We start from the raw sequence: 23,640 nt of genomic DNA on the forward strand, positions 1-23,640 counted from the left end.
CACCTTCAACTCCTGTATGATCTTTAAAAAGTAAGTAGTATCAAGTACAAACTACTCAGTATTTCTCACCAATGTTTTTTTTAAGAACAATCGACAAAGGAGACAAAACTGAATTAACAGAAGCCACAATCTGGCGACCAGGTGGATCTAAAGTTTTATGTACTTTCGGCAGTATATAGGATAGAGGAGGTGGTTTTGAGGAGACCCTAGGGGGTAGGCATTGGCTGATTTGATTGTGGGGGTGTGGGTTAAGGGGAAAAATGCTGAGGCAAGAGAAGAAGTGGGCCATTTTAGGTGGAGACTTTGAGGTTATGGAAATGTATCCACCAAAATAGGGATAAGAATGGGGATGGACCTCTCTCTAGGGATGGGGATGGAGGTTCTCCCTACCCACATCACCCTTGAGTGAATGATGTAGGAACTGATTGCCCTAACATCCAGGAATGAAGTCATGGTGTGATGGGTTTTTATATATGGTTCCCCTGTGTGAATGGCAGGGTTGTCATAATGGCCTTGATATCCTACTTCTTGATAGGTACCCCTCAGCAGTCTTCAACCCTTCTTCCTCTTTTGGAATTACTTTATTTTTAACGTTTCATATGGAATACCACTCTCACTCTATCTATGGAAAAGTAGCTGTTTTCTCTCTTTGTCTGCAGCGATTGACCAGTTGTCAGTGATAGGATCTCTTGTGAACAAAAGGCTTCTCCCTTACTTAATGATAGACATGTAGACAGGCCTGTTTTTGCCGCACCTCCTGTTAGCCAGTACATTCCGGCATAGAAGGATAGGATTGCTAGGCAACGGTACACAGCATGTACCACGTGACCGGAAGCCTTTCAGCGCGGTTACCGGAAGTATCGGTGGCGCTGTTGCCGGAAAATTGCAACTATCCTGAGACACGTGGAGCGCGAACGCCGATCAACACGCCAGATGCAGCCATGAGCCACATACAGTTAGGTCCATAAATGTTGGGACATCGACACAATTCTAACATTTTTGGCTCTATACACCACCACAATGGATTTGAAATGAAACAAACAAGATGTGCTTTAACTGCAGACTTTCAGCTTTAATTTGAGGGTATTTACATCCAAATCAGGTGAACGGTGTAGGAATTACAACAGTTTGCATATGTGCCTCCCACTTGTTAAGGGACCAAAAGTAATGGGACAATTACCTCATTATCCCAATTACAATGAGCAGATAAAAGGTCCAGAGTTAATTTCAAGTGTGCTATTTGCATTTGGAATCTGTTGCTGTCAACTCTCAAGATGAGATCCAAAGAGCTGATACTATCAGTGAAGCAAGCCATCATTAGGCTGAAAAAAACATAACAAACCCATCAGAGAGATAGCAAAAACATTAGGCATGGCCAAAACAACTGTTTGGAACATTCTAGAAAAGAAGAAATGCATCGGTAAGCTCAGCAACACCAAAAGACCCGGAAGACCACGGAAAACAACTGTGGTGGATGACCGAAGAATTCTTTCCCTAGTGAAGAAAACACCCTTCACAACAGTTGGCCAGATCAAGAACACTCTCCAGGAGGTAGGTGTATGTGTGTCAAAGTCAACAATCAAGAGAAAACTTCACCAGAGTGAATACAGAGGGTTCACCACAAGATGGAAACCTTTGGTGAGCCTCAAAAACAGGAAGGCCAGATTAGAGTTTGCCAAACAACATCTTAAAAAGCCTTCACAGTTCTGGAACAACATCCTATGGACAGATGAGACCAAGATCAACTTGTACCAGAGTGATGGGAAGAGAAAAGTATGGAGAAGGAAAGGAACCGCTCATGATCCTAAGCATACAACCTCATCAGTGAAGCATGGTGGTCGTAGTGTCATGGCGTGGGCATGTATGGCTGCCAATGGAACTGGTTCTCTTGTATTTATTGATGATGTGACTGCTGATAAAAGCAGCAGGATGAATTCTGAAGTGTTTCGGGCAATATTATCTGCTCATATTCAGCCAAATGCTTCAGAACTCATTGGTCGGCGCTTCATAGTGCAGATGGACAATGACCCAAAGCATACTGCAAAAGCAACCAAAGAGTTTTCTAAGGGAAAGAAGTGGAATGTTATGCAATCGCCAAGTCAATCACCTGACCTGAATCCGATTGAGCATGCATTTCACTTGCTGAAGACAAAACTGAAGGGGAAATGCCCCAAGAACAAGCAGGAACTGAAGACAGTTGCAGTAGAGGCCTGGCAGAGCATCACCTGGGATGAAACCCAGCGCCTGATGATGTCTATGCGTTCCAGACTTCAGGCTGTAATTGACTGCAAAGGATTTGCTACCAAGTATTAAAAAAGAAAGTTTGATTTATGATTATTATTCTGTCCCATTACTTTTGGTTCCTTAACAAGTGGGATGCACATATGCAAACTGTTGTAATTCCTACACCGTTCACCTGATTTGGATGTCAATACCCTCAAATTAAAGCTGACAGTCTGCAGTTAAAGCACATCTTGTTTGTTTCATTTCAAATCCATTGTGGTGGTGTATAGAGTCAAAAATGTTAGAATTGTGTCGATGTCCCAATATTTATGGACCTGACTGTATAAGCAGGTCTCTGTAGGGTCCCCTACAGTCACATGTAAGTGGAGGATTATATCACTATACTGATAAGTATTAATGAATTTGTTTATTGTGTTTTACCCCCTTATTGTCTTTTTGGTAAGATAGCGAATCAGCAATGGGGGGAGGGGTTGGCACTTTAGGGGTGGACCACCCACGCAATCTGCTTCAGGTGATATGTGTATAAATTTGTGTCATTTGTTGTATTGCACTGTGCTTGACAAAGACTCACTGGAGTCGAAACGTTGCATGTTGGGTGAGGAATAAACACCGAAATATATTGAGAAGTTGGAGTGCTGCGGTTTTTCTTCTTCTAGAAGGGGGCCATTTTAGATGGATCTAAAAGAGCTAAGACACGCTAAGCTTTAGTGCAGGTCTTACCGTTGCAATGGAACAGTTTGAGGAGACCATCAGGTAGCTGAGGGCGACAGCGGAGGTTCGGGGCACCGACTGAGTACAGGAGCAGGTGCAGCAGATGTTTTGGGGAGCGGCTGAGGCATCAGTTTCGCCTCAGCCCATTGCGGTGGGATAGGCCGCTGACTCACTTCAGCTCACAGTCATCCCCCCACCCCTGGGCTCAGCGCCATATACAGAGCCCTTTCGAGGACCCTTCAAGCCGGGGGGTGGCGGGGAAAAGCTTCCTCCCGCACACCCCGGTGTGGAAGGAATCCGCAGAGTAGGCGGAGCCCACGAGGTAGCCGGAACCGGTCACCTCCGTCTTTAGCAGGATGCGGCGTAGGAGCGGGACCAGGGATGGCGGGCACTTTCCCAGCTCCTGGAGAGGAAGGTCCCCCCCAGCGCGATCAACATGTCTGGAGGTACGAGGCTGCTGCGATGCCAGTGGCAGTGTGCAGCAGGCCCCCATCACCAAGCCTGCAGCAGAGAGGAAGCTCCGCCCCCTCTGATTTATTCTTGGAAGGGAGCATCGCTAACGTCCCTGGCATGTGCCATGCCAGGGGACAGAATGGAGAGGCATCTTCATCTGAAGAAAGAAGGTCAGCGCAGAGGAGTGAACAGCTGGACTCAGGATCTTCAGCTGATGGGGTCACAGCACCCAGGCAGCCAGGTGAGATTTCGTGGGGACCTTTAGCGTAGTTAGCGGCGGGTAATGTAGGCGGCATAGACTTAGGCAGGGAGTTAGGTCAGCTGTTGGGAGGGTTAGCTGGCTTATTAACAGGTTGGGGTATGGGGGGGACGTCCCCATTGCCGGCTTGGGGGGTGACGGGGGCCCCTGGCGGGTCCGGCATGGTGGGGGATGGCAGATTAGGAATAGGGAGTAATGTGGCGTTGGTGCAAATGCAGGCGGGTGGTGGGGTGGAGGATGAAACGGTCCGGTTAGATGACAAAGCGAGAGGGGAGGTATATGTATGTTTTGAGGGCCTGTTGGGGGCTCATTTAGAGCAGGAGGTAAGGGAGCGTATTTGGAAAGGGGAATATGTCGAGATTTTTTCTTTGCTCCCGTTGGATAAGTTTAATCTGGATAGGGTACGGAGGGAAGAGAATAAGAAAGAGGAGGAAGAGAAGCGGAGATATCGTTTAATACCACAAACCTTCCCAAATTGGTTGCGGGCGTTCACGATATTAGCGACCGTGATAAGGGAGAAGAAGCCAGAGTGCTGTTCGGCGCTGTTTTGTTACTTCGACGCAATCGGCGAGGGGTATAGGGTGTACGGGGGGATAGCATGGTTGCGCTATGATGAACAGTTTAGGCAGTGGAAGGCGATGCGTCCAGAAATGAGGTGGGATCACAAAGACTTAGCTTTGTGGTTGAAGGTGACTGCACCTATTAGGCCGGGTCAGTCCTTTCAGGGGGAATCAGGCGGCAATTTTGTTACGGGAGGGGGTTTTATGGAGTTTTAAGATTCCGTTCGTTCCAGGGGAGGCAGTGTTGTTAAAAAGGAATTTGAGATTGGCTAGGAAACATCCGGAGGTAGTGGCAGAAACACTTAAAAAAGAGGTCAAGCTAGGTAGGATGGCGGGCCCATTTTTGGAACCGCCATTACTGAATTTGCAGGTGTCACCACTGGGGGTGGTTCCAATGAAGGAGATGAATAAGTTTCGACTTATTCATCATCTGTCTTTTCCTGGGGGATCGTCGGTCAATGACGGTATTGATCCGGCCTTGTGTTCGGTGGTTTATACCTCATTTGACACGGCAGTTGCATGGGTTAAGAAGTTTGGAAAAGGGGTGTTGCTTGCCAAGACTGATATAGAGGCGGCGTTTTGGTTATTGCCAATGCATCCGGATTGTTTGCATCTGTTGGGGTGTTTTTGGGGCGGGGAATTTTTTGTGGATAGGTGCTTGCCAATGGGCTGTTCTCTGTCCTGCACGTATTTTGAAGCGTTTAGCTCGTTTCTAGAATGGGCGGTGGCGGACTTGTCAGGCTGTGAATCCATCATTCACTACTTGGACGATTTCCTGTGTATTGAGCCCGCGGATTCTAGCGTGTGTGCACTGTTGTTGCACACATTGGGTACGTTGTTTGGGTCATTTGGGGTTTCATTGGCAGCGGAAAATACAATGGGGCCGGTCACTGAATTGAGTTGTTTGGGAATAGTGATTGACATGGTTAGGATAGAATGTAGACTGCCTATGGATAAGTTGGTGGATTTAAAATGGGAAGTAGCGAGGGCAAGTCGGTTAAAAAAGATAAAATTGCGTGAGCTTCAGTCACTTCTGGGAAAGCTAAATTTTGCATGCCGGATTATGCCCATGGGGAGGGTTTTTAGCAGACAGTTAGCGGGGGCGACGGTGAGCGTGGTTGCACCACATCACTACATTCGTTTGGGTAATGAATTGAGAGCGGACTTGAAAGTTTGGAGTTCCTCTTTGGAGAATTATAACGGTTGCTCGCTTTTCTTGGGTGAGGTGGTGAACTCTTGTGAGTTTGAGTTATTTTCGGACACGGCAGGGGGTTGTGGTTTTGGTGTTTACTGTGGGGTCAATGGTGTGCTGGGAGTCGGCCAGATAGTTGGGTGGAAAAGGGCTGGGTTAAAAAATTTGCATTGTTGGAGCTTTTCTCCATAGTGGTGGGGTAAAGATTTTCGGGACAAAAAGGTTCACTTCCACTGTGATAATTTGGGAGTAGTTCAGGCGATAAATGTGTTGTCAGCCTCGTAGCCATTAGTGGTACGGCTGCTACAGCGCTGGTATTAGAGTGTCTTTTGCTTAAAGCTTGGTTGGTGGCGGTACACGTGCCAGGGGTCGATAACTGTGTTGCTGATGCTCTCTCTTGTTCACAGTGGGATCGTTTCCGGCAGCTGGCCCCAGAGGCAGAAGAGTTTGGGAGAGTTGTCTCTTGGATCTTCTGGAGGGACCATAGCAGGGCTCATTCAGGCATCATTGGCGCCCAGTACGTGGGCGACTTATTTAAAAGTATTGGGAGGACTGGTGTGATGGATTGGGGGTTGGGAATGAGGAGTTCCGCTGTTGTTGTTTGTGGGTCATTTTATTTAAATTAGTGTTTTCCTCCGTGCTTTTCGGGGCGTTACGCTTAGGGGAGTTGGTCTGTCCGACAGTTAGTCGGGTGGGATGGTTGCTCAGGGAAGACATTGATTTGTTCCATGATAGGGTGGAATTCATCATCCGTCCTTCAAAGATGGATGTGGAGGTAAGAGGGCATAGAGTAGTACTGTTCGGCATTCCGGGCTGTGCAATGTGCCCAGTGCAATGTATGTGGGAATATGGGGCGAAAATGAAGATGGGGGTTTTACCATTGTTAGTGCATAAGGATGGGTCGTTTTTATCCTGTTTTCAATTTACTGCGGTTTTTTCAAAATATTTAAAGAGGTTAGGGCTGGGTCAAGAAGGGTATTCCAGTCATTCATTTGGAATTGGAGCAGTGACGGAGGCGGCTCGATGCGGGTTAAGTGAGGAGGTGGGCGTTAGGAGTCTATTCGTTTCAGGTCTTAAATCCGTTTAAATCTAATTTAATATAGGGTAGTGGGGTCGACAGCAGTATTGCTCTTTGCTTTGGTTTTCTCGTTACAGGTGCAGGACCAGCCCTAGTGTGGATTATTGGACATGCATATATCTTTTGGGGGGCTGTTCGGGCAGCAGTTTGGCCGGACGGTCAGCAATTAGGTTTCCTTCGATTGGCAGTGGTGGTAAGGTGGTTGGGGCGCAGGGGTATGGTATGGGCTGGGGTGTTGCCAGAGTTACACCATTTTGTTAGGCAGGATAGGGCACATGACGTGTTAGTGCTGCACGTGGGTGGCAACGATTTGGCAGCACGGCCAATTCGGGAACTAATTCTGGATGTTAATTTTGACTTTTTGCGGTTATGGACATTGTTTCCGAAGTTGGTGACCGTATGGTCAGATATAGTCCCGAGGATGGTTTGGAGGGGTGCCAGATTAGTGGAGGGCATGAATAGGGAAAGAAATAAGGTGAACTGGGCTATGGGTCGCTTTATGACCAGGAATGGGGGTGGCGGTGAGGCACATGTAGCTTGTGAGTGTTGTGGTTTTTTTTTTGGAGGGCCAATGGAGTACATCTAAATGCAGTCGGTTTGGATATGTGGAGCCTGGCGTTACAGGAAGGTATCGAGACGGCTTTGAACTTATGGAGGGACGCACAGACTTAAGGGGTCAAGTCTCTGCTTTGGTGGCGGGGGGGTCCTTGAAGTTGGTTATATTCACAGGTGAGGATGATGGGAGGGCTCCTTGGTTGGTGCTGGACTCCTAGTTGTGGCAGGATTAAAATGGGTGGGCAACGGCTGGAGGCAAGATGGTTCACCCCGGTGGGGTAATTTCAGTTATTTGGGGCTTTAAGGACCTCCCCTGGTAGGAATTATCATTAAGAGTTTATGGTTTTATATATATTTTGTATGTTAATAAAACGGATGCTGTGGCCGATTCATCCCAGTTTGGTGTTCAAGTTTTTATTCAGGTTATTGGAGTTTGGAACAGTGGGCTGGGAACGTATCAGTGGGAGAAGGTCAGAGGAGGGGCAGTTAAGTATTAGAAGTCGGACGGAAGGTAACCAATACCTCTATCAAGTTATGGCCGGACTGGGGGGCAGGGCCTTTAGGGGAGACCAACATGACGGGGGGTTTGGTTCAGGTAGACCCCGGGGGTGGGATAGGTTAGTTTGGATAGAGGGGGTGGTTTTGAGGATACCCTGTGGGGTAGGGATTGGCTGATTTGATTGTGGGGGTGTGGGTTAAGGGGTAAAATGCTGAGGCAAAGAGAAGAAGGGGGCCATTTTAGGTGGATCTAATAGAGCTCCCACCCACTCATCCCCTTTTTTATTGGAGAGGTTAGGGTTATCGGTAGGTTAAAGGTGTTTATATGCGGAAAAGGGGTTAGGGGCTGGTAGATTATGGTGTGAAGGAGAAGTTAGTTTTGTCAAGGTGGCTGTGGCGGGGGGAGGTCCTTGAAGTTGATTATATTCACAGGTGAGGATGATGGGAGGGCTCCTTGGTTGGGGCTGGACTCCCAGTTGTGGCGGAATTAAAATGGGCTATTTAGTGGTGTTTCTGAGCTGGTGGGCAATGGCTGGAGGCAAGATGGCTCACCCCAGTGGGGTAATTTCAGTTATTTGGGGCTTCAAGGACCTCTACCTGGTAGGAATTATCATTAAGAATTTATGGTTTTATATATATTTTGTATGTTAATAAAATGGCTGCTGTGGCCGATTCATTCCAGTTTGGTGTCCGAATTTTTATTAGGTTATTGGAGTTTGGAAAAGTGGGCTGGGAATGTATCGGTGGGAGAGGGTCATAGGAGGGGCAGGTAAGTATTAGGGGTCAGACGGAAGGTAACCAATATCTCCGTCATGTCTCAATCGGATGATGAGTTTTTGGAGGAATAAAAGTACTCTTTAGTCTTAAACCCAGATTAGTCAATTTAATCATCTCACTCCCACCTCCATCATCTGTGTCAGCATCCAATACGGTCTGTACTGACTCTTTTGTAGAAAAATTTGCTTTTAGTCTCAATTTGCGGAAAAATTGCTGAAGATCCACATCCATTTGGAAAGTATCAAATTGACTAACAGGGCTGAATGAGAGACCCTTTTCAAGTGTCTGTATTACCGTATGCTCTATAAACTTTGAAGATAAGTTGATAACTAAAGAGGAATGCCTACCTGAGACCGTGTCAGTACAGTTTGTAGGGGCTGCCGTGTCTCCGAAACCTCCAATGCTTTCGGCCCGACCATGCGTTTCCTCGTGGTGGACGCCGTCTGTAGCCCCGCCTGGAAAAAGGACGTATCTCCCAGGACTAGTTCATATCGCTCCCTGAACTTCAGGTTCAATAGTTTCCAGGTCTGGATCCTCCCCTGTAGCCAGGTCGTTGCCTTTGTGAGGTATCCTGCCATCGGTATACCCTGTTGGATCGCTTTTTTATCCTGTATCTCCTTGCGGTAGGTGGCAATGTTGTTCTCCACGGTCTCCTTCAACTTAGTAAACTCCTCAATGGTAAAGGAGTCTTGTAGTTGTTGTTCAACTTTATCAACTTTATCTTTTATCTCGGTTATTGCTTTCTGCAATCTATCCACAGTTAACAGTATCAGGTCCAAAGAGCATTTGTTAATTATTTTTTCAAGATCTGAACAATAAGTTTGATCATCTGGAAAGAAGGTACCCGCATGCCCCTGAATGAGCCGAATCGTGTCCTGTTATTGGATATTTTTGTATGAATAAATAAAGAATACAACACTGATTTAAGTATGTCTGCTGGGATTTTCTAATTGGACTCTGTGGTGGGGACTACCCCTTCCCGTGCAGCGGTAAGAGGATCGTGAGCTGTTGAATTTGGTTACTATTTGGCTGTTTGATACGTGCACCGATCCTACTTATGACGAGTGCAGCGAATACTCTCAGCTTCAATGAGGATAATGCTTCAATGAGGATGATGCAATGAGGATTTTATCCCAAGTGACATCTTCAAATGATTTTATGGTAATCCCTTCGAGTGAATAAAAAAAGACATTGGGAATTGGGAACATGATTTAAGGAGAATTGTTGCGGAGCTTCACGGTATACCCTTAATATCTTCACTTAAATCCCCTTGTAGCTGAAGAAGCAGGTCAATATCCAAGAGACAATTTCTCCAGTGACTGGACGACACACAGTTTGGGAGTCAACTGACTTTACTAGGCATGCGCACCTGGTTTCAAACTGCCAACAGCCTCATTTACATACAATACATAGATTACTATGGTACAAGGAAAAGGGGGGAGGGGAAGAGGTACAGACAAGAAAGACATTCTGTAAGTGGCTAGGTTTGCCACAAGAATTGCTTCCTATGAATTACATGCCACCACTCTGGCTGAATATTTTAAATTGAATCGAATCCCGAGGGGCATGCGGGTACATTTACGCTCAACCTTCTTTTCAGATGATCAAACTTATTGTTCAGATTTTGAAAAAATAATTAACAAATGCTGTTTGGACCTGATACTGTTAGCTGTGGATAGATGGCAGAAAGCAATAACCGAGATAAAAGATAAAGTTGATAACGTTGAATAACAACTACAAGACTCCTTTACCATTGAGGAGTTTACTAAGTTGAAAGAGACAGTGGAGAACCACATTGCCACCTACCGCAAGGAGATACAGGATAAAAAGCGATCCAAGTTCCTCAGAGTTACGCATTAAACAGGGTATACCGATGGCAGAAACCTTGCAAAGGCAATGACCTGGCTACAGGAGAGGATCCAGACCTGGAAACTATTACATCTCAAGTTCAGGGAGCGATATGAACGACTCTTGGGAGACACGTCCTTTTTCCAGGTGGGACTATGGACGGCGTCCACCACGAGGAAACGCCGGGTCGGGCCGAAAGCAGCGGAGGTCTGGAAACACGGCAGCCCCTACAGACTGTACTGACATGGTCTCAGGTAGGCATTCCTCTTTAGTTATCAACTTATCTTCAAAGTTTATAGAGCATACGGTAATACAGACACTTGAAAAGGGTTTCTCATTCAGCCCTGTTAGTCAATTTGATACTTTCCAAATGGATGTGGATCTTCAGCAATTTTTCCACAAAGTGAGACTAAAAGCAAATTTTTCTACAAAAGAGTCAGTACAGACCGTATTGGATGCTGACACAGATGACAGAGGTGGGAGTGAGATTAGTAAATTGACTAATCTGGGATTAAGACTAAAGAGTACTTTTGTCCCTCCAAAAACTCATCATCCGGTTGAGACATTTGTGCATTTGGCAACTCAAGAGGTACATCGTGAAATGGATATTATAAAAAGAGGGGAATTGCGAATGACACAGAACATTACAGTTAGAGAGAAACAAGTAATAAGTGGTTTGATGAGTGACGAGACCTTGATAGTTAAGCCCGCCGACAACGGGGGCTCTATTGTTATTATGGATAAAGCCAGATATATGCAGGAAATTGAACGACAGTTATCAGATACCAACAATATTCCAAATAAAGTCAAAACCTCTGAATATGTTTAAATGCTATATAGATCAAGGGATCATTAATAAAAAAATTACATGATTTTCAAATTAATCATTCTCCAATGACACCAGTATTTTATATACTGCCGAAAGTACATAAAACTTTAGATAATCCACCTGGTCGCCCGATTGTGGCTTCTGTTAATTCAGTTTTGTCTCTTTTGGCGATTGTTCTTAAAAAGATACTGACACCATTGGTGAGAAATACTGAGTAGTTTCTACTTGATACTACTCACATTTTAAAGATCATACAGGAGTTGAAAGTGATTCCTAGAGATTGTTGGTTGGTGACTATTGATGTAGTCAGTCTTTACACCTCAATAGAACATACTATGGGTATAAGGGCCACATCAGTTTTGTTACAGTCAAGTCATTATTCAATGAGACAACAGGATTTTTTTATTTATTTATTGCGATTAATTTTATATGCGTTTATGTAATCATTTGATAAACAGTATATATATCCACATGAGTCATTTCAAAAGTTTGCACTTACCTGGAAAAGATTTATAGATGACATTTTTTGCGTGTGGGCAGGGCCACTCGAGTTCCTTCTCCATTTCTTTGAACATCTAAATGGTATCTGGGAGGAGTTAAAATTCGCACTGACATACGATCAGGACTCGGTTTGTTTTCTTGATACGGTAGTGATGAAACATGAGGATGGATATCTTTATACAGATCTCTACAGGAAGACAACTGATAGAATTTTATACTATCAGAGTGCCCACCCACTGGCTCTGAAACAAGTTTTACCAAAATCCCAGTTTATGAGGGTTAAGAAGATAGTGACAGACCCTGAGATACAGCAAAAAAAGATGAATGAAATGACATCTAGATTCCTGGATAGGGGTTACTATAGGAAGCTATTGACGGAGGTCAGGGATGATATGGGCTCTCAATCCACTCAAAGGAGCACGGGAGATTGTATAGCATTTATACATAAGTACCACCCCTTTAATCATCGTTTTGATAATATCATTCGCAAACATTGGCATTTATTGAACAAATCATATCCAACAGTGGAGGAATTTTGTAATCCACCTCTTATTTGCAATAAACGTAACTCTAATCTGAAAGATCAATTAGTACGTGCAGATATAGGGAGTATGAGGGGCAATCAGATACAGAGAAGCCTGAAACAGCAGAAGACTGGAACTTTTCCTTGTCTTCACTATGCAGTGTTAAAATTTGTTAAAAGGTTCATTCTTTTACCATCCGCACACTGGAAAACCTTCTCTGTCAGCTTAATAAAAAACTGCCACACCGACGAGTAGGTGATTTTCCCCCTAACAGTCCGCACTGACTGAATGCTACTGTCGCTGCCTCCGTGATCCTCTGCACCACTACTTCCCGGGCAGGTAGGCTGCTGCGAAGCAGGTGGTCTACCCCGGGCACGTTTGGCTCCCAACCTGCAACTGCTGCCCCCCTGCTGACTCCCAGCCATGCTACCACCTTGCCGGCTGAGCCGCTGCCACACAGGCAAGCTGCCACCCTCTTCTCCTGATGATGATGAAGGCCCTTCTGCACCCGGCTCCCAAGTGTGATCGGCTTCATCATTATCAAGTAGTGTCTGAACGTCACTGATGTCCTCCTCAACTGTCTCTGGGTCAGGAGCCTGACTACTTGCAACACAAGCTCCTGCGCCGCTCTCCTCATCACTACTTGCCCGTCTAGCAAAAGAAGCGGCTGGGCAGATCTTGGCTGGGCAGTAGCTGCTGACTGTCCTCTAGTAGCTCTTCCTCGCTGAAAAGTGGAGCTGAACCCACAGCATATAGTACTTCTCGCTGTGAGGGAACAGAAAAGGACAGAGGCAGGTTGAGGACAGGTGAGGGCACAGGGCCTGCTCCCGGGCCATGCCAACTAAGGGTTGTGTCTGACGAACCCACCGACTGTTGGCTGGGGATGTCTGATATCACTTGGGATGATGTGGATGACCGAGTTAACCAATCAAGAACCGCTGGGTTGCTGGTCAAGACACGACCGCTAGATGACACCGGGAGCTCAGGCCTCTTGCTGCGATTCCTGCTGCCAAGCCCCCTTACTCTGCTGCGACCTCTGCTTGCGCCAGAAACATTTAGGCCTTTGCCACTCCTCTGTACATGGCCTGGCACTTCTCTGCCTGACATACTTGTAGCTGAACTAAACAAATTAAACGGAAATTCAAACACCCCTAAAAGCGACGAATATATTTTTATTTTTGTACTGAAATAGGCCACTAAACGCTTTCACCACAATTAACTGCAGAAGTGAACTGAGAATATATTTTTCTTGTTGGACCGAAATAGGCCATTATATGCTTTTGACCAGAAAAAACTTAGAGTGAAGTGCGCATATGTTTTTCTTTTTTAACTGAAATACGCCCCTATACGCTTTCACCAGAAATAACTGCAACAGTGCAGTAGGTATATATTTTTATTTTTTAACTGAAATACGCCCCTATATTCTTTCACCAGAATTAACTACAGAAATGCACTGAGAATATATTTTTCTTGTTGTACTGAAACACGACCGTATACGCTTTGACCAGAAAAAACTGCAACAGTGCAGTGCGTATATATTTTTCTTGTAGTACTGAAATACGCCCCTATACGATTTCACCAGAAATAACTGCAACAGTGCAGTGCGTATATATTTTTCTTGTAGTACTGAAATACGCCCCTATACGCTTTCACCAGAAATAACTGCAACAGTGCAGTGCGCATATATTTTTCTTTTTTTACTGTAATACGCCCCTATACGCTTTCAACAGAAATAACTGCAGAAGTTAACTGAGAATATATTTTTCTTGTTGAACTGAAATAGGCCACTGTACGCTTTGACCAGAAAAAACTTAAAGAGTGAAGTGCATATATATTTTTCTTGCAGTACTGAAATACGCTACTATACAATTTCAACAAAAATGACGGCAACAGTGCAGTGCGTATATTTTTTTTGTTTTATTACTGAAATTCGCCCCTTTATGCTTTTAGCAGAAATAACTGCAGAAGTGAAATGCGTATATATTTTTCTTGTAGTACTGATATAAGATACTAAAGATACTAAGATATAAGCCACTAAAGGCTTTTCAACATAACACTTGCAGCCCAATAACAAATAGCTGGAATGACAGAGCTGTCTAATGGCTATTTGGATCCCCAAATATTATTTCCCTGCACTTGTAAGTCACTTTCCTATCAATGTCCCTAGCGCCTTCTGGCGTCTCTCCCTGCACTAAGATGCTGTGAAATGATTCCTCCCTATCATTTCCCTGCACTTATAAATCGTTTTTCTGTCTTTTTTTCAACAATCAAGTTTTTCCAATTGCTGTTCCTAGTGCCTTCACACGTCTGTCCCTGCACTCTGAACGCTGGAAAATGTCTGACTGTAAGATGGCCACCGTATTTATAGGGCTGTGACGTCACAGGGCTGGCTGCTGATTGGCTGCATGCAGGCATGTCAATCTGGGTGATCCCGCCTTCCCAGAGTTCCTTGCCCCATGTCCTCAGTCCTCACATGTGTAGGCACCATTTTAGGAAAAATGCAATTTGTTGCCACGAAGCACAAGGAAATTTGCATTAGTTGCGAATCAAATTTTTCCTGAAATTCGGATCGAATTCCACTTTGTCAGCTTCGATTCGCTCATCTCTAGTTATAACAGAAAATAACGGAATCCACAAGACAGAAGTCAAAACGGAAGCCTTTAAGAGGCATTCCGTTTTGATCCATCATAATAGAAGTCTATGGGAATCATAATGGATCCATCTGGTTACCTTTATGAAAGATGGAAAACAAAGTCCTGCCGAAAGGATTTTTTTCCCGTTCCGCATAATTGAAACCAAACGGATCCGTTATGATTCCCATAGACTTCAATTATGATGGAAAGCAAAATGGAATGCTTCCGTTTTGCATTCCGTCATAACACAAGTCTATGGGCAGCATAACAGAATCGTCCTGGTTTCCGTTATGCAGGACTGAACTCCTGCATAATGGAAACCAGGACCGATCCGTTCTGCTGAAATGGACTTGTATTGTGAAGGATCAAAATGGAATGCCTCTGAAAGGCCTCCGTTTTGACTTCCGTCTTATGGATTCCATTATTTTCTGTCATAACCATGTTATAACAGAAAACAAAAACAGAAACCATAACGCTCATGTTAACCCGCCCTAAATGGTACAAAAAAATATATAGCTTGTCTTCACAACAGTTGGCCAGATCAAGAACACTCTCCAGGAGGTAGGTGTATGTGTGTCAAAGTCAACAATCAAGAGAAGACTTCACCAGAGTGAATACAGAGGATTCACCACAAGATGTAAACCATTGGTGCGCCTCAAAAACAGGAAGGCCAGATTAGAGTTTGCCAAACGACATCTAAAAAAGCCTTCACAGTTCTGTAAACAACATTCTATGGACAGATGAGTGATGGGAAGAGAAAAGTATGGAGAGGGAAAGGAACTGCTCATGATCCTAAGCATACCACCTAATCAGTGAAGCATGGTGGTGGTAGTGTCATGGCGTGGGCATGTATGGCTGCCAAAGGAACTGGTTCTCTTGTATTTATTGATGATGTGACTGCTGACAAAAGGATGAATTCTGAAGTGTTTCTATCTGCTCATATTTAGCCAAATGCTTCAGAACTCATTGGACGGCGCTTCACAGTGCAGATGGACAATGAGCCAAAGCATACTGCAAAAGTAACTAAAGAGTTTTTTAAGGGAAAGAAGTGGAATGTTATGCAATGGCCAGGTCAATCACCTGACCTGAATCCGATTGAGCATGCATTTCACTTGCTGAAGACAAAACTGAAGGGGAAATGCCCCAAGAACAAGCAGGAACTGAAGACAGTTGCAGTAGAGGCCTGGCAGAGCATCACCAGGGATGAAACCCAGTGTCTGGTGATGTCTATGCGTTCCAGACTTCAGGCTGTAATTGACTGCAAAGGATTTGCAACCAAGTATTAAAAAGTGAAAGTTTGATTTATGATTATTATTCTGTCCTATTACTTTTGGTTCCTTAACAAGTGGGAGGCAAACTGTTGTAATTCCTACAAATGCTGGGAGGAAAATGCCTGTTTTCCTAGACCAAACCTCTTACTGTGTCACCCCCAGGTGGGGTCAAACACCAGACTGGACTCATGTGCCTTGACAACACCTAGTTGCTTTTAAAAGACAGCTGGGTTCAGCAGAAATGATCTCTGTATTGGGATCTGAGGCTTATGCTGGGCTTGGAGGTCTGAGACCAGTGTGAGGGGAAACAGGCCGCCTAAAGTCTGTTCATGGACTCTTTGAGGCAGGACTGTCAGCTAGGTGTAAACTAACACCAAAACCAAAAGGTGACTTTTTGTTTTAAATGTGACTTTTTGCTTATGAACTTGCAAAGAGTGTGAATAAACACTGAACTGTTTGATTTAAGAACTAGTTGGTGCCTCTATACTGCGTCCGCTTATCCTGTCTACCAGAGCGAATCCCCACAGTTGGTGGAGGATGCGGGCCATAGCAGTGAGGCTGGCGTAAAAGCTGAAATATTTAATATTTCTCTGGGCACGGATGTATGTCCTGGATTAAACCAGCTAAATTTCAACCCGTGTTGCTCGGCAAAATGGAAGTTGTAATGAAGGCCCTCTTGGAGGCTAACCTGCAACAGGCTAATAAGCAGCAGCAAAAAACAAACCAGCTGCTGCTGCAACACGTGATGGCTCTATAGATAGCAGGAGCACCCCCGAGCGTTCACAATGCAGAGAAAGCGGTTAGTAAGGCGATCCCCTAGATGGCACCCATGGATGACGTTGAAACCTACTTGGCGGTATTCGAGAAAGTGGCTGTGAGGGAGAATCTACCCCTAGATCAGTGGGCTGAGGTCATCGCTCCGTTCCTGGCATCCGAGTCCCAGCAGGTGTATTTCGACTTATCAGACGAGCAAGCGGCCGACTACCAGAAAGTCGTGGGTGAGATCCTGGCGAGGCTGGGGGTAAATGTTTTGGTCTACAACCGGACGTACTCAGTCCCACTGATCTGCTGGACCGTATTTTAGCTGATATGTTCTGGAGGGCGTTGCCATACCCTCTTCAGCATTGGATTGGCCAAGTGTCTCCTGTTTATGCCCTTGAGATGGTGGACCTGGTTGAACGATATGAGGCTACCAGGAAACTAAAGGGGGGCTCTTTCGGGAAGGGGGAAGTTAAACTCCGACAATCCCCACCCCAGACCCGGAGACTGGAGCCAAAAAAGCCAGCCCGGGAGGTACCCACTGCGGACCTGGCTCCGGTGATCTGTTGGCGGTGTCATGAGCCTGGTCATGTAAAGGCTGACTGTCCCCATAGGGTTGAGCCCATGGTCACTAACTATGGCTACCATCGGTTGCTATATGCCAGGAAGCTGTGTGCAACAGGTACCAGGGATAATAATCACCTGTGCCAGGTGGAAGTGGGAGACACTCCAGCGGTGGCTCTGCTGGACTCGGGGAGTCTGGTGACCCTGGTAAGGGCTACGCTGGTGCGACACGCTGAGTTTACTGGCAGGAAAGTCGAGGTAATGTGCATACATGGTGACTTAAAAGACTACCCCACAGCTCTGGTGTCTTTAACCACGGTTACCGGCAGGAGGCCGTCGACACAAATCTACACTATGAACTAATAATAAGAACTGTGGCCAGCTATGAGACTTACCGGTCCCCAAGAGTCAGGGATAACCCCAGGGGATTGGCCTTGCTCAAGTGGGAGGCCAGAACCCTGGGAACCCGAGGCCGAAGGGCCAGCGGTAGGGGTGACTTCCACTTCGGTGGATGAGGGGGGAACAACCGCGTTGAATGTGATGGTTAGGGAGGTGGAGGACTTGCTGCCGGGCCCTGAATTGGCAGACTTGAATGTCTCCGGTGATAATTTCGGTACAGCACAACACAGGGACCCAAGCCTGCGAGAATGTGTTAATGATCGATGGAGAACCACAACAACCGGGGGTTGAGTCGATTTTTCCACGTTTTGTGGTTCTCCATGATTTGCTGCATCGGGTCAACCAACTACGGTAGGAGAGAATGTGGAACAATTGGTGGTGCCCAAGGCTTATCGCAAACTGGTACTAGATCTAGCGCACCAACATGTTCTCGGGGGTCATCTGGGATTGCAGAAAACACAGGACCGTATACTACAGCCGTTTTACTGGCCCAGTGTGTTTAGAGAGGTGGAAGAGTTTTGTAAGTCTTGCCCGACCTGCCAGATAACTAGCCCCCAGCCCCATTTCCGTAGTCCCTTAGTACCTCTCCCGATCATCGAGGTCCCGTTTGAAAGAATCGATATGGATCTCATAGACCAGTACCAAAGTCCGCTAGAGGGCACCAACACATTCTAGTTATCCTAGACTACGCAACCCGGTAAGCGGCATACATCAGCCAAACTCATAGCTAAAGGGTTAATGGAGATGTTTTCCGGCGTAGGACTACCCAAAGAGGTTTTGACGGACCAAGGGACCCGGTTCATGTCCAAGGTCATGAGGGAATTGTGCAAGTTGCTGCACATAAAACAGTTACGGACGTCCGTCTACCATCCGCAAACGGATGGGATGGTAGAAAGGTTTAACCAAACCTTAAAAAATATGTTAAAAAGAGTGGTGTCCAAAGATGGAAGGGACTGGGACCTCCTCTTGCCCTATCTCATGTTTGCAGTGTGAGAGGTGCCCCAGGCCTATACTGGGTTCTAGCCCTTCGAACTGCTATACGGCAGACATCCTCACAGGCTGTTGGACGTAGCCAAGGAGGCATGGGAACAACAGCCTACTCCGTATAAAAGTGTTATTGAATACATCACCCAGATGCAAGAACGAATAGAGACCGTGTTGCCTTTGGTTTGGGAACATATGGAGGCGGCTCAGCGAGCCCAGAGTCGAATCTATAACCGGCAGGCTCGAGTCCAGAGCTTTAACCTGCGTGATCGGGTCTTGGTTCTGGTACCGACAGTGGACAGTAATTTCTTGACTAGGTGGCAGGGGCCCTACGAGGTAATATAAAAAATTGGAGATGTAAATTACAAGGTACATCATTCAGGGCGGCGAAATCAGAAGCAAGTGTACCATGTTAATCTACTAAAACCCTGGAAGGATAGGGAGACCTGCGCTGAGGACAGACCGCAGTCGGTTTGTCTAAGGGAAGAAGTTTTAGCCCCTCTGTCTGCTGCAGGGGAAGCGGTTGCCACAATAAGAATTGCTGACAGCCTCTCTTCTAAACAGGCTCAGGAAGCCAGGGAGTACGTTAGTCGGAACACGGATGCATTTCCATAATCCAGCATGATATTGTCACCGAACCCCAGGCAAAAGTCCGGTTAAAGTTGTACCGGGTGCCCGAGGCTCGGCGAAAAGCCATCTCAGAGGAAGTGCAGCTAATGCTGAGGCTGGATGTCATCGAGGAGTCTAAAAGTGAGTGGGCCATCCCAATAGTTCTAATACCCAAGCCAGACGTGACATTACGGTTCTGTAATGAATTTCGTAAATTAAATGAGATTTCAAGATTTGATGCGTATCCCATGCCCCGGGTGGATGATCTAATCGAGCCGTTAGGACAGGCAAGGTATTTCTCAGGCTTGGACCTCACCAAAGGGTACTGGCAAGTGCCCTTAACGGAGGCTGCCAAAGAAAAAACTGCCTTCATCACCCCTGAGGGGCTGTACCAGTATAAGGTGTTACCCTTTGGCCTTCATGGCGCCCCCGCCACGTTTCAACGATTAATGGACATTGTACTTCGTCCCCATCGTAGGTATGCCTCAGCTTACCTGGACAATATTGTCATTCATAGTACCGACTGGGAGAGTCACCTGCCCAAGGTGCAGGCCGTAGTGGACTCTTTTCGGAAGGCTGGACTAACCGCTAACCCCAGAAAATGTACGATAGGGTTAGAGGAGACTAAATTCCTAGGATATGTCATTGGGTGCGGACTCATCAAACCCCAAATGAACAAAGGCTAACCATTCATCTAATGGCAGGATTATCTTTATCAGCACCACCGTGCATGATGACTGCGATCCCCTGATGAACCTCTTCATTCGAAAGGGGAAATGCGTTGGGTTTAAACTTTGTTTTAAAATTTATGCCTATTACCAATATCACCACCTTTGAAGGTCCCTACCTGGATACCTTATTCCCTTGTTTTCCTATATTCAAGTTGTGGAACTATTATTATCTACATCTGGAAGTCCCCAACATCTGGGAATTTGGCAGGCAGGGACAACATAATAGGGTACAGCCACCGAGAAGTGGGGCAGCACCTTTCGGAGCGATTACTCCGCTTGGAGGCAGGGTAAGCATAGTGGATAGGGGTAGTCTCCCAAACTGCCTATGAGTGGACTTGTAGTCTGTTTGGACACTATAATCAAACTGGTCCTATTTTCCTGGAATAGAATAAAAAATTATCAGGAATAACAAGGTCCGACAAGACGATTTGCACTGGGTATCCACTGATCATCAAGAAGGACCACCTGATACCTGGGTATTTATACTCCTGTTGATACAAATATCCGCCTCTGGTCAACAGTACCGTGAGTAACCATATGGTGGCGATCTATCTATAGTTGATGTACTCATCTCTGTCAATATAGATTATACCCTTGTCGAGCAGCAGTGCGAATAATTTGATGTGGTGAGGTTTCTATATTCTGATTGTACTTTAATGAACTATAGGCATAAGTATCTATATATACTGTATATATTCTTTTTCGTTATCGAAATTTATTGAAGTGGGATTTTTAGTAACAGACAATAATTATATATATAATATATACTATTTCTTATAAAACCCCTGCAGGTATCTTTAATATTCTCAGTGAATTGCGGACTCATCAAACCCCAATTGAACAAAATAGAGCCGATACAGAACTGGCCCTGACCTGTCACCACTAGGCAAGTAAAGTCAATCATGGGAATGGTGGGCTATTATATGAAGTTCGTTCCCCATTTTGCCACTATAGCGGCTCCATTGACAGGGCTCTTGAAGGGACGGAAGTCCGTGATGGTCCGCTGGAATAACCAGGCGGAAGAGGTTTTTTCCGCGTTGAAGTCGGTCATGTGCGGGTCACCGGTTTCAAGAGGGAGTTTGTGGTACAGACCGATGCCTCTGAAGTAGGCCTCGGAGCTGTACTCTCTCAGGAAATCAATGGGGAGGAACATCCCGATGTTTTCCTGAGCAACAAACTCACCCCAGCCGAGACTAGGTACAGTAAAGTGGAGAGAGAGAGGGCCTGGCCATCAAATGGGCACTCGTGTCTCTCGGCTATTATCTGTTGGGGAGAAAGTTCCATCTGGTGACCAACCACTCCCCTCTCAAGTGGATGAGCCAGGCCAAAGAGAGGAATGCTCGGGTCACCAGATGGTTCTTATCCTTACAGAACTTTAAGTTCTCGGTAGAACACAGAGCAGGCCAGTTGCAGGGAAATGCGGATGCCCTGTCCCAGGTGCACTGTTTGGCATGTGTTCACCCCCTCAAGGTTGAACAAATGGTGGGGGGGTAGTGACACAGTAAAGGGAGTTGTATGGGGAGGCAGGTATTTTCCTACCAGTGTGTGCTGCTGGACTGATTAGCGGCCAGGTGGGGTCAAACACCGGAATGGACTCATGTGCCCGTCTGGGTTTTGACAACACCTAGCTGCCTTTAAAAGACAGCTGGGTTCAGCAGAAAGGATCTCTGTATTGGGATCTGAGGCTTGTGCTGGGCTTGGAGGTCTGAGACCAGTGTGAGGGGAAACAGGCCGCCTATAGTCTGTTCATGGACTCTTTGAGGCAGAAATGCCAGCTGGGTGTAAACTAACACCAAAACCAAAAGGTGACTTTTTGTGTCAAATGTGATTTTTTGTTTATAAACTTGCCAAGAGTGTGAATAAACACTAAACTATTTGATTTAAGAACTGGTTGGTGCCTCTATACTGCGTCCCTTATCCTGTCTACTAGAGCGAATCCCCACTATATATGTAGTGGCATAAAAATTGCATGTGCTAACACTTACTACTTACATTATTGTAATAGAAATATTCATGGGCCAAAAGGAATATGATTATGAAAATAAAGATTATGAAGTTAATATCTTTATTCTATGGCATTTCTATTTCTCCATACCTTTATATATAGAGTTTTGAAGAGATCATTGACCAAACATGTCATTTTCTTTTATCTTCAGCAGATGGTGACTTCCCTTAGGTACTAAGCACATGCACTTTGTATGTTCTATAACAAAATCCAAGGCTTTAGTCCAAGAAAGATAACAGTGTTAAACATTTCTGCTCTTGTCAGATGAATGATTTATGAAACTATTGTGCTAGAAATGAATACACAGTTTTACATGGTTTACATTTTAAGAATTTTAGATTTTTTTTAACTGAAATTTAACATGGTTAAAATTAGGTTTATGCTTATTTATTAATTACATGGTTTTTCATATATAATCAATGTACATTACCAGCTCTTGTTGACATTCATTCTTTTGGCATTTTATGTTACTTTCACTTCACTTCTTTATCATTGAAAATGAGGCAACACACCAATATTCTCTTCATATTAGCGTTTTTCCGTTCCACTATTGAGATCCGACCCAGGATCTCAATACCGGAGGAAAACGCTTCCGTTTTGTCCCCATTCATTGTCAATGGGAGCAAAACTAAACGGAACGGAATGCAACAGAATGCATTCTGTTGCATTTGGCTGCTTTCTCATGCTGGACAGAAAAATGCTGCAAGCACAGTTTTTTTGTGTACCATGGCATGCTGAGCCAGACACAAAAGAAAACGGATGCGGCACCAATTGAATTACAATGGTTTTAATGCCGAATCTGTCCTGGCTATTTTAGAGATAATACAACCAGATCCGTTCATAATGGATGCAACCAGTTGAATTATCCTAATAGAAGCATTTTTGCTGATCTGTCAGGGATCTAGCAAAAACGCAGATGTAAAAGTAGCCTAACTTCAATTGGCTAATTATCTCTTTCCCGGCCGCCAAGGTAATTTTTTTTACGTGGAGGCTGGACATTTAACAATGGCCACCAGGTGTCTGCTCTTTTAAATCGGCATTACACACCCCAAAATTGACCCATTGAAAAGTACAGATCGACCCATAAGAAATTAGCCCTAACATAGTACTGTACACATAACTACAAAAAGGTTATAGGGGTTAGAATATGGTGATGAAAAAAAAAATTTTTTTTCAAAGATATTATTTCAGTATTAGGCTACATTCACACGACCGTATGTAATCCTTTCCGTTTTGCGTATCCGCAAATAACGGATCCGCATGTCCGCAAAATGCAAAAAGAGTGGCTTCCGTATGTCATCCGCAAAAAACGGTCCGCAAAAAATGGATATAAGTATAAGAAAAGGAGGAGAGAATAAAATATTATAATATATTCATAGTTGTCAAGGAAAAGTCACATGCTCATAAACTCAGGTGCCATTTTATGTGCTTTTCTAGTCGGATAGAGCTTAGTGGGTATCTTGTGCCTTGCTGGTATTTGATTCTTACTGTTTTCTGTGCGACAACCATGGCAAATTACTTTGAACGTGAACTGCTTCTACGCTGGCTCCTTTCTCGGCGCTTTGGAAGTAATTCGCAAATGCTGGAAGAAGAACCAAAGAGGAGACGGAGGCAATGTGTGCATCCTATTGTCTCACAAAGGCTCCGGAAGGGTCA

The 23,640-nt window shown here is 45.2% G+C and overlaps 1 long non-coding RNA gene across 1 annotated transcript; it reads left to right on the top strand.

Moving 5' to 3' along the window:
- Positions 1–5,102: 5,102 nt before the first annotated feature.
- LOC120998089 lies at positions 5,103–22,828 on the top strand. The gene is made up of 4 exons (XR_005778296.1): positions 5,103–5,113; positions 20,969–20,971; positions 21,314–21,323; positions 22,728–22,828. It is a non-coding gene; the product is annotated as an uncharacterized LOC120998089 (long non-coding RNA).
- Positions 22,829–23,640: the final 812 nt, after the last annotated feature.

Source organism: Bufo bufo, chromosome 4 (assembly GCF_905171765.1).
Source record: "Bufo bufo chromosome 4, aBufBuf1.1, whole genome shotgun sequence".
In the NCBI taxonomy this organism is placed as follows: domain Eukaryota; kingdom Metazoa; phylum Chordata; class Amphibia; order Anura; family Bufonidae; genus Bufo; species Bufo bufo.